The sequence below is a fragment of the Parasteatoda tepidariorum genome, chromosome 9 (assembly GCF_043381705.1).
Source record: "Parasteatoda tepidariorum isolate YZ-2023 chromosome 9, CAS_Ptep_4.0, whole genome shotgun sequence".
NCBI lineage: Eukaryota > Metazoa > Arthropoda > Arachnida > Araneae > Theridiidae > Parasteatoda > Parasteatoda tepidariorum.
The window spans coordinates 62,738,577-62,751,154 of NC_092212.1; the positions used below are offsets into that span (position 1 = coordinate 62,738,577).

Genomic DNA, 12,578 nt, shown 5'->3' on the forward strand with positions numbered 1-12,578 from the left:
TTTTAAAAAAAATTGTTTTTAAATATAAATATATTAGTTTAAATTGAAAATACAAAATAACTGAAAAATGTATTAACAGTTTTGAAGGGCATAACATCAGTTTCAGTTACTGACACTGGTGATGTATCACCACTATGCTGAAAGAATTGAACATGAATGAAATAAAAGTATTATTGAATAGTACTATAGATAAATAAACCTGTTTATGACGAACCAAGCACTTAGTCCCTAATATTTTAACCTGTATAGCAAGACCAAACTTCAGTTATGTACTATTGAATGAGAGGACCAATTGAACTTGATTACTGATTAATCTTCCTTTGTTTAAATTGAAGAGTCAAACAATATTAATAAAACATACTTTTAAAAACAAATATTCTCCAGTATATTTAATTATCAATACGTTATTAGTTCTATGTTTATTTTACCTCTTAAATATTATTCAGATAAAATTGCGACATAATTTGAGTAAAAGGGTTTTGGACAGTTTTGGACAAAGGGGTTTTGGACAGGACGGTTTAAACCGTGGATTAATCCATTCTGTCCTAAACCTTGCCAACCCAGGTCTTAACGATCAGTCCACAGCGGGACAGCTGAAAATTGAAAAATTGCTCTTATGAAAGCATCATACACACTTCTTTTCAGATCAATTTTTGGAAAAATATATATAAATAAAACAAGTGAAATTGCTCCGTTGATATAAAAGAAAAAAAACCTGTGTTTGCAAGCTCAAGATGCTTTATATCTGCGAGCAACACAACGGTTTCAGAGCATCACAAATCTCAAGCTACTGAATTACTGGATTGGCTCTACTGGATTTCAAACCAACGCTTTTCCAATCGTTTTAAAGTATCCCAATGGATTTTATAGCAACACTGTCCTCATGGATTCGGAACAAATGAACAAGGACCCAGTTTTCTGCAAAGAAACGAAACGTGTTGACATGGCAGTTCATAGACCATTGTTCTGGAAGTTAGCCTCGGTACAATAAAATCCTGATCATCAACAAAGTCATCGAACAAGATTTTTGGAGGAAAAATATTTTTGTAGGATGCATTCATACCGTTTACTTCAAGGATATTTAAACTTACGGCCTCCGTTGCGTGTTTCTTCCAGTCTATCATTTCTTGTTCTAGAGCTGAAATTTCACATTTCAGTGTTTTATTCTCGTATTGTATTGGGATTGTCTGATTCTTCGAATCTCTCATTTCTTGTTTCAGTGTTTTAATTTCTGCATTGAGTTTAAGCATCTCTTAACCTTGTTTCTGGGTCACGTGCTCTAAAATGCCCATTTGAAATACTTGTTGTTTATTCAAACTGTAGTATACATTCTTTGACGTAAAGAATTTCTTATTTGAATCTGGTATTTCATAGCCTCTACTTGATTGAAGAAGTTGGTTCAACATTCATTTGTTTGACAAGCATATCGTCCTCAAACCAAAACACTTTCTGATCTCCAGCAGGATGATTTTCATAATCCCATCTCAAATAAATGAGACATTCTTGAATATCCATGGTATCGAGCATGTTCGAATGATATTTTTTCATGCGGGACGACCAGTATTACTTCAATTTTCCAATCTATTACATCTTCAAGGGTCTGTCCAGACATTTTGCGAAAGGTCTGTTTTTCGTGAAATTGTGAAAAAATTACTCACATTCTTTCAACCAGGGGATTTATGAATTTGTGCAAGTAGGGTCTGTTATTACAAAAAAACTTTTTCAAGGAGTTTTTAAATTGTAAAATCATACAAGATTATGCTCAACACTGTAAAATTATAATTAAAAAATTAAATTTTCAAAAATAAAAAACAATTGCTGCTTCTAAATTAGAGATGCAACATACAAATATTTGGTATTTAGCCTATACTGCTGAACGCAGAATATTCATTTCGGACGAATAATGGAAGAATCGTCTGCCGAAGACAAAACTTAATTCGTTTACATCCATCTTTCTTGTTTTCTGCCCTGGGAAGGGTTTATTCGATTAACAAAACAATAATGAAGATAAACAAATTCGTGAAAGGTCCGATTAAAAGAAAAATCATTTTGTGAAGGGTCCGTTTTTAAGTTAAAATATTTTGTGAAGGGTCCGTTTTTATGAAAAGATATTTTGTGAAGGGTCCGTTAACGGACCCAACTTTCTTCTAAACAGACCCCTGATCTTTATTGCGATTTTTTTGATTTACTGATTCCATTAAACCTTTGGGCCATAAACTTGCCATGGAAATGACTGAATGATCATGTAACGAGCGATTGATATAAAAATGTCCACCTCGCCCAACACTCGGCTTCCTTGATCCAGAACATTGTGATTTCTCAATGGATACCTAGTGAATGGCATTTGCCAAATGTATAGCTGTCTTAAGCACGAGACACTTTGACCGTGTTTCAAGATTACAGATAGGCTATTATCTCTTTATTAAACACGGGTAACGAACCAGTGTTTCTCAATTCTCGAAAATCACCCGAGCAGTCATCATAAAATCCAATCGGGCAAAACAATTTTCGTTGTAGATGTCATCAGCTGTTGAGTTTAAAAATTTGTACCTTCCGCAAAAACTGCTTTCAGTCTTTTCATTGAAATCATGTTTGGATTGGGAATGAGTCTTTTGATACTCGTCCAATAAAAAATTTTCATCCCAAAATCGACAATTTTATCCTTCCAATATCTGTATGACCAATACAATTTCCTTTCCAAAGGTGCTTTCTGTCTCATCTTCATGAGAACACAGAAAGTGCAATATATTTAACAAACCCCGTGCATCTCAGCAAAATATATTTAAGAGTAACTCTATTCAAATGGACTTTTCGCGTATCATAATCCCAATGGATCTTGGAAAAGTACAATGGTTCTTAGAATAATGTAAACAACAATAGCTGCCAAAGCAGCGCTGTGGCGCATCCAAGGGATTCCGAAGCCGTCCAAAATCTTTTTGCACTGTGTAGAACACTGCTTGAAAATAATATGAGAATATGATCATGTTGGGTGATTATGAACTTGTCTCGTCAAGCTCTACATGTATATGATATAATCTTAAAAGAGGGTCCGGGTGACCCCCATGGCGAATTTCATTTTTGAAGAAAATCATGTCATGTGAAAATTATGTCTACACACGCGTCTTGATGAAAGGATCAAAAATATGAAAAGTATTTTTTATCTTGAGTCATAATCTTTTTCGGCTGATTACGGTATTTAATCATAGCAATGCACTGAGCTGCTCTAGAATGCTCTGCACAGCGTTTGGATTGCAAAGTGATTTTGGATGGCTCTGGAATCCATTGAATGCTCTACAACTCTGCTCTAACAACTATTGCTATTTATATTGTTCTAAAGACCATTGTACTTTTCCAAGATCCATTGGGATGGTGATAAGCTAAAAATACATTTGAATAGAGTTACTCTGAAATATATTTTACCGAGATGCACGGGGTTTGTTGAACATATTGCATTTTTTGTGTACTCGTGAAGATGAGACAGAAAGCTCGTGAAGATGAACAGAAGGAAATTGTATTGGTCCTACAGCTATTGAAAGGATTGTCAATTTTGCGATGAAAATTCGTCATTGGACGAATATCGAAAGACTCATTACTAATCCAAACATTGTATAAACAAATGGACTGAATGCATTTTTTGCGGAAGATACAAATTTTGAAATTCAACAGCTGATGACATCCAAAAAGAAAAATGTTTTGCCCAGTTTCGAAAGCAAAATAAATAAAAAAACATAAAGAAACAATGTTTAAGACACACTGACAACAACACAATTGCTTGAACCAGTGCTGTATATAGAATCAATCCTCGCCCTTCCGAAAGTTATGCTCATGAATTATGTCCATGTGTTCATTTTGAACCTTCATCACTTTATCGCCAACTCTATCATCTAGATAATGTGGAAGATTTGAAACAGATTGGATTTTATGACGACGACCCGGGTGATTTTCGAGAATTGAAAGACACTGGTTCGTTACCTGTGTTTAAGGAAGGCAGTGGTTTGAGTCGAGAGGCTTCTGCCTTGTTCCGAATGTTCTTTTCCAACACATGGAAATTTTATCATGTGTTTGTTCGATCTTATGCCTTTTCCAGTTTTAAAATGAAAATGTCAGTGTTTGATACCAGTCAACTGGTGGTCTCATCCTTTTAATGCTAGTGCGATGGTTGCACGTCTAATAAGACGAATGCAATGACTTCTTATAAACTACATCGTCATATGATACTGGCTGTTGGTGGCCGAGCCGTCTATCTTTAAGCTTGAAATTCGGTCAAAGTGTCACATGCTTCAGAGAGGTATTACAAAGGACAGAGAAAGCTTAAGACAGCTATACATTTCACAAATACCATTTACTACGAATCCAGTGAAAAATCACAATGTTCTAGGTCAAAGAAGCCGGATGTTGGGCGATATGGACATTTTTATATCAATCGCCTGTTACATGATCATTCAGTCATTTCCGTGGCCAGTTTATGGCCCAAAGGTTTAATGGAATGGGTAAACCAAAACAATCGCTATAAAGCTGTAACAAATTGGAAAATTGAAGTGTACTGGTTGTCATACATGAGAAAATATCGTTCGAACAGGCTCGATACGATAGATATTCAAGAATGTCCCATTTATTTGAGTTGGAATTATGAACCTCATCCTGCTGGAGATCAGAAAGTGTTTGGGTTAGAGGACGATATCATGCTCGTCAGACAAATGAATGTTGAACCAACCTTCTTGAAGCAAGTAGAGGCTATGAAATACCAGATTCGAATGAGAAATTCTTTGCGTCATAGAATGAAGAATGCATACAACAGTTTGAATAAGCAACAAGTCCTTCAAATGGGTATCTTACCTTACAGCACGTGACCCAGAAACAAGGCGGAGATGCTTAAACTCAATGCAGAAATTGAAACACTGAAGCAAGAAACGACAGATTTGAAGAAATCTGTCGTTTCTTGCTTCGTATCTACAACACAATACGAAAATGAAATACTGAAACGCAAAATTTCGGCTCTGGGACAAGAAATGACAGACTTGAAGAAACACGCAACAGGAGTCGCTAGATTTAACATCCGAGTGCTAAACGGTATGAATGTATCCTAGGGTCCATTTGTAGCCACGCAAAATCCAAAGTATCATGTCAGCAAATTGTTTCCTCCAAAAATCTTGTTAGAAGCCTTCGATGATCAGGATGTTTTAGAATCGAGGCTAGCTTCCAGAACAGTGGTCTATTAACTGCCATATCAACACATTTCGTTTCCTTGCAAAAGATGCTTGTTTCTAGGTGCTTGTTTATTTGTTCCGAATCCACGAGGACAGTGTTGCTACAAAATCTATTGGATACTTTGAACCCATTGGAAAAGCGTTAAACCGAAATCCAGTAGAGTGCTGCGTGAGATTTGCGATGCTCTGAGACCCACTGTGTTGCTCTGGAATCCATTGCGTTACCCTGAAACCCATTGGGATACTCAGATTTAGAGACCCTTGAGCTTAAAAATATATATTCTTTTCTTTCATATTTACCATTAAATGGTGCAATTTCACCTGTTTCATACGTTTTTTCTAATCTATTTTTTTCAAAAATTGATGTGAAAAGAAGTGTGCAAGAGAAGAGTAAAAGGTTAATTCACAGACGCCCAAAATAGCCTATTTATCTTCAAAAATGAATATTTTCACTGGTCACGGGGGTCTAATGGCCCCAGGTAAAAATGCTTTTCATAAACTTAGTACTCGCAATGAGTCGCGTTTGCAAACAAGACAGACTTTTCTGCAAAAATGAATTTCACCATGGAGGTCACCAGATCCTCTTTTAAGATTATATCTTATTCATGTAGAGCTCGACGAGACACATTCACAGACACCCAACATGACCATATTTTCAAGCAGTGTTCTCAACAGTATGGCTCCGCCAAGAATTGCTCCGGAGGAGTACTTGCAGTTAGATAGTGGATAAGTAACCACGCATGAGGAGAGGGGGGGGGGAGGTAAAGAGAAAGCGAATGATGCTCACCCGCTTCTTGAACTGTTTTGCGTTGCTTGAATTTTTTTTAAATCGTAGTTTACTATTTTAATTGCTATTTTTTCTACTAATTGATCGTTTCATGTAGTTGTTTTTGAGAAATAAGTATGTTTTTTTAAAAACTATTATTTGTTATTATTTTCTCATTACCACCCATGTGTTTGGTTAAATACCTAAAACCTAATTATTTTCTTTATAATGCTAATTATTTGTTAAATATACGACTCACGTTGATTTTCTGTTTATATTCAGAATCTTAATATTTATTTAATAGTGTTGTGGAGTTTACTATTCTAAGGGAAACGTTTAATTTCAATAGACGTTAATAAAAGTATCCACTTCAAAATTGAAACCCGAAAATAATATTAATTTGTAACCGATACCAATTGCTCAGCATTAAGAAAATTTCTCGAAATTTTTTTTTTCTATTTTCAAACAATTAAATGCAGCAAAGTATTATAAGTGAATGTACGAGATTAAATTATTAATAATAGAAGCAATTTCCTAAAGTTCCTTTAAACAATATTATATTAGGTGCTTGTCCAATTTGGTGAAGCAAGTAGATGTAGTCATTTTATTTTTTCTAATAAAATGATTATAAAAAAAGGGATGGATTATCAGTCTTTTTTCCTTCCAATTTTTATTATAAGCTTTATCCTCTGTGTCGCCAAAGTTAATAAGTGCCTTAATTTTGTGTTTTTTAAGATTTTGTTTCAATATTGTACATATCAGGGGTAATTGTGAGCCCAACTCAAAAATCCTGTAAATTTCTTGATTAAAATCATTAATGACGGATTTCAAAAAATTAATGTCTTAATAAATTTAAATCATTGATATTTTCAAAACATAAAATTCTAAATAAATTATAGGCAGCATAGTTTAAATGAATAATTATGTGTAAGTTCACTTTTATCTCTAATCGCATTTATTATTCTAGCAGAAAAAATATTTACAAATGAAAGAGATGCCAAGCATAAATTCTAGTTCTAATATTTTTAAATAAAATATGCAAGAATTTTCATAGATAAATGTGATCGATGATTTCTTGAAACTTTTGAACCTTGGATTTCCGGATCGCAGTGAGCGAAAAATCCAGATTTTTTTCTGGAGCACAATCATCTCTGACATATTAGATGTTTTATTTTCAGTTAGTCTATCAAATATGATATCTGAGCCATACTGCGTCCTGTTTCTCAATGTGATTTGAAAGTGTCTTGAAAAGATTTAGGCTAAACACATTAATATGTAGTGTGGTTTGTGTTGCAAAATTCAATCACAATATATATTAAAGAGATTTTGGCTGTCATGTTCTACTCTCACTGTTCGTATAAAGGTTCTTGTGAAAAGCGTCTCTTATTTTCCCTTGAAGATGTTGGATATTTATATTTAGTTTTGTCTGTTCAAATTCTTCTCTGCAAGTGTATTGTCCTTTAAAGGGTTCGTGATTTTTTTGATTAAAAAAAAAAAAAAAAATTTCAGATTTTTTTAAATTCAAATACACTGTAAAAACTTTGACTGAAAAACACTTTATAAATGTTTAATCAAAATTAAATTAATATTGAAACTATATTATACGAATATTTTAGAAGCTCCAACTGCCTAAAATACATAACTTGTTATAATACATAGCTTTGAATGCATAGCAACAGCAACCATTTTGAAACAAATGCATGATTGAAATTTAAAGACTAGATGAAACAGAGAATTTAAAGAATACTTTAACTATTAAATGATCAGAACAAAGTTATAACAAAATTTCAATTTCCAAACCATAATTTTAATTTAAAATTGTGATTTCTTTTTTTTTTCTCTTGATTTTTAAAATGACAAAATAAATATAACAGATTTTGCTTACAAATGTAGTAATTCATCAATAAATAAATAAATATTTAGTCTATACATTTTTATATTAAAATATTCATTTTTAATCCTATATCAAAATAGATAAGTTAAGCTAAAAAAAAATTTTTTTTAAAAAAATCTATGCACACATTTAAATTTTTTTCCACAAAATTTCTTTATAAAAAATCTGATAATGTCAAAGATACTGTAAACATATTATGAGAAAAAAATACTTATATGTTTACTTCAATCTGCACTTTAAATCTCAAGAATCAAAAGATTTTTAAAATGCAATTTCAAATGTGTTGGAATTTAACACATACCATGAAAGAAAGTAATTTCGCTAGCTAAAATTAATTAATGCAGCAATTTATTTAAAATAAATTTTAAAACTAAGAAAAGAAATAATATAAGTATCTATAACTTAAAACACTGTTTTTTAATATTTTAAATCAATATATATAAAAATCAGTTGATTTAAATCAATGATTTTTTTAAAAAAAAAATCATTTGAGTTAAATCAACAAACTTTGGTCCTTTAGACTACTCATTTTAAATTATTTGGTAATTTTTCTTCCTTCATTGAAATACAATTGAATTTATTTTAAAAATGAAGGAAAATGTTTTAATAATAATTCTCGGCCATAGATGGCGCCACTAAAAACAAGCATAAGTCGGCAACACCACGTATTAATAATAAAAAGTAGTTTAATTCTAACTACATTATAATATTGAGTAATGTAACAGCACTTTAGTATTTCAAGTTTAGTTTCTCAATGACAATTATGTGGTGATCTTGGTTTAAGTATTGTTATTGATTATTCTCAACTTTTTATAACCATAAATTTCATTTGAGTATTCATATTTAGTTATTTTTTGTACTTCACTGTTAGCAGGTTCCAAGTAGTAATCTATTGAACGCAAAACAAGATTGATATTTTTAAAAGAAAAAAAAAAAAAAACAATAGCTGAATTTTCTATGTTTGAGAAAAGGAATAGTACAAATTTTAGTGAATGCATTTTTCTGAAAGAATCCTACACTTTTTTACAAAATCTTTCAAAGTTATTAGGGAAGTTAAATTATTTTAATTTTATGCATTTCCCAATAAACAAAATTCATAAACACTTAAATTCTTAATTTTTTATCATAAATTCATTTAAATCATAAAAATAATTCATTCATTTAAATTCTTGACTTTTTTATATTAACAATAAAATAGTGTACATTATATTTATTCTCAATGTGATTCATAGTAGTTCTATAAGGACTTAAGGCTGGCATGATTTAAATTGTTCGTATTTTTTTAATTTTAAATCTTCTAAATAACTACATGAAATTTTTAAGAAAAGAAATAAGCAACAATAAAGGCATTTCCCAACTAAATAATGAATATGGGATGTATTTAAATAATAAATCAAAATAGACTAAGAGTTAAGAAACTTTAATAATTCTCCATTTGCTGTATGTAAAATATGTCGACATTAAACAGATTTTAAAATACTGCATTTATTTTCTGTTACTTTTGCTTTTAAAGCTTATTAAATATATAGTTGTTGTATGTAAAATTGGTAGAAAAACTTGTTCATCTCAGAGTAACTTAAAGTAATTTTTTCAGAATTTAGTTGATAAATTTCATTCCAGATAAAAGTCGTGAATTTAACTATTTTGGTTGCTCCTTTTCAAATACTATTAAATAATTTATAACACATTTGATCAGATTATTTCATATAAAAGTCTAAAAAAAAATTTGCATTTAAATAAATAAAAATAAACAAATTCATTCCCTCTAACCTTGCTTTCTTTTTATTCTATTTGATATAGACACTGTATATCCTACTACACTACTCTGTATATCCTACCACACTGTATATATACAGACACTGTATTTCTTTTTTGATACAGACACTGTATATAAAAATAGTTCCAGGACTATTTCTCATTGTCTTATATCTAGTTTTGCCCTGTGTAATATATTCACATCCTGAAGCTTTGTAGTTCCAAGATGCATGAAAATTGAATAGCAATCATAGTTTCTATTTCACGTCAAAAATTTTTTAAAAATTTGTTTTAAATTTCTGATTAGTAAATAAACATAGGCCATTGTTTGTAAAAACACTAAATACAATTGTACTTATAAAGATCGAAAAATATTTTCAAAGTATATCCTATGCATTAAAAATATTGATAAATATTTTTCTTAATGTATTATTTGCAAGTAATTTCTATGGATACTGTTGGTGACTAATAATGATTCAAAAAATGTGTGTTTACAACAAACTGAAGATTACTAGTTATCATCATCTAGGATATAATTTTTAGGGAGATTTGTTTTTCTGCTGTTTAAGTGAGCAACATTAAATGGAAAAGTTTTAAAAGAAAAAAAAAAAAACATTTTATCAATGCAGAAAAGTGAAATAGTTTTCATCTTACAATTTTAACTAATAAATTTAAGAAAAAAAGTCTAGTAACTATCAATTTTGTACTAATTAAGCGAATGAAATTTTGTTTGATAAGCTGTTTGAAATAGTACAAATAAGTCAAAGTTGTTTTATTTTTTTATTTATTAGTTTTCTAACTTAGTAAGGAGTCTCATATTTTACTTAAGCTACTATTTCATTTAATGGTTAATTTTTGTTTTGCCTCACTAGTAACATCATTGGTTGGAAAAACATTTCATTAGTTACTTGCAACTTCTTTGAAATATTTTGACAACTACTTTTGAAATGTAGTCCTTACTTCTACTTTTAGGAGACGAAATTAGCTCTAGAACTTAATATTCCCCCATATTTAAAATGGTTGTAAAAAGAAGAATGAGTTATTTAAATTTAAATCTATGTGAGCCAGTTCGTTATTCTAAAACAAATTTTCGCTAATTTCTTTTAACCTTCCACTTTTTCACCTTTCGAGAGCACATTTTCAATTCAAGAAATTCTACGAAATTATCAAATATTTAAATGAAATAATATTTCAAAAATTTGTTAAGTGTTTAATACTTTTTTAGTTCTACAAAAATAAAGTACATCTAAACAAAGTGAATTGATATAGCCTTTTATTGTATCATCTATCTTTAAAGAGTGTTCTTTTGTATTTGAAGGTGTGATTTAAGTTAGGGATGCCCAACCTGCGGCCCGCCAACCCTCAATGTGCGACCCATAGCAGCAACCTAAACAAAATGAAGAAAAAAAAAAGGAATTTTTTAATACCATATCAGATAAACTTCTATTTCATTATAAAAAATAACTTAAGTTTAAAGTCTGTTTGGTGCCTTTGCGATTGCAGTTTGCGTGACAGATCATAACATAGAAATATCTCCTTATAATTACTGTTTTTACTCCTTATAATAATATTTACTTTATAATTAGTAATATCAAAAATATCTCCTTATAATTACTTTTATTTACAGTAACAAAGTTTAAGACAGTTTTCCAAGACATCTCTAAAGATGACTTCACATAATATGATGATTGACAAGACATGATTCGAATGCAAAACAATTAAACAATGACAAAATCTTAAGGAATAGCAAAATTATAAATTCAGATATAGTTTACTTCTTTAAAATATGTTGCTAAATAAATTTGGCTTAGATTTTTTTGTTGTGTAGGAGTATAATGCAAATGTTCACTATTGTAATAATAAGACTTTAAAAAGTTTTAAAGATATTAAATTACTAATATAAAACTCAAATCTGTATGAAATACATTTTTCATATTAAAATACTTTTTCCAAGAGTCATTCGGGGGAGATTTCCGTATTGTGAACTGTGGCAAAATTATCGCCAAGTCTTGGCAACTTCCGGGCAGTGGCCCACGAGAAGCTTAAAAAAACAACACAGAAAGGGTAACTCGTAGCCACCCCCGGGCAAACATTTACATGTTTTTTTTTATTTTTAAATTTGCAAGTTTAGAATCTATTTGGCACCATGGCGACTCTAAATGTATGAATTTAAAGATAGTTAATTTTGATGTAAATAAAGCGTATTTTCTCTTCTCACTAATAGATTGTGAGGAACCAAATATGAAAAAGATTTAAAAAATACGAAGACTAACTTTTATTTATACAAAGAGAAGTACTTTTAAATAAATTGAATGCTAATGAAGATATGAATTATGCACAAACAAACCAGAAGCAATAATTTATTTATGAATATGAAAAAACTCATACTTTATTGTTAGTAACAAAAAATAAATTGTACAGGATTACCTTACAAAACCTTGGCTATAGTAAGAACGTAAAAAAAATACGTAATAAATAATTTAGCTAGTCAATTAATAATATTTGAAATAAACTACAATTTATCTAATTAAAATAAGTACTATTAAATTCTACATGTTAACACCTGATATTTGCTTACAATTTAGTTCAGCTTGTTGCCATTTGGTTAAAGATATATTAAGCTGGTTGCAAATAAATTATCTTCATGTCCTAATCTCTCTTCGCGATAGCAGCGAACTATAGGGGGCGTTGTATGAGACTGTGGCGACCGCCACCTATCGTTAAATACTTACACTGCGCTGAAACTGTTTACCAGTTGTCGCGTGCAATCATTATCTAGCCACGCGCTTGCTTTTTATAAAGAAAAACAATTATCGTTCTTTTTCTTGCCATTTTATACAGATCTGTTATATTTAATAATAAAACTTGTTAAGTTTGTTTGTTACGTGAATTCGTGTTTATTGATAAGTTAATTCACCTTCTGATCCATACTTACTACTTACTACACGAATTTACA

At 30.5% G+C, this 12,578-nt stretch overlaps 1 protein-coding gene across 1 annotated transcript in view; it reads right to left on the reverse strand.

The window, feature by feature from the left end:
* LOC107445220 (uncharacterized) overlaps positions 1-12,225 on the reverse strand; it is a 20,296-nt gene extending 8,071 nt beyond the window's left edge. The window contains exon 1 of the mRNA XM_043053392.2: positions 12,050-12,225. The gene's annotated coding sequence lies outside the window, so the exon portion shown is untranslated. The remainder of the gene's footprint in view (positions 1-12,049) is intronic.
* Between the last annotated feature and the right edge of the window lie 353 nt (positions 12,226-12,578).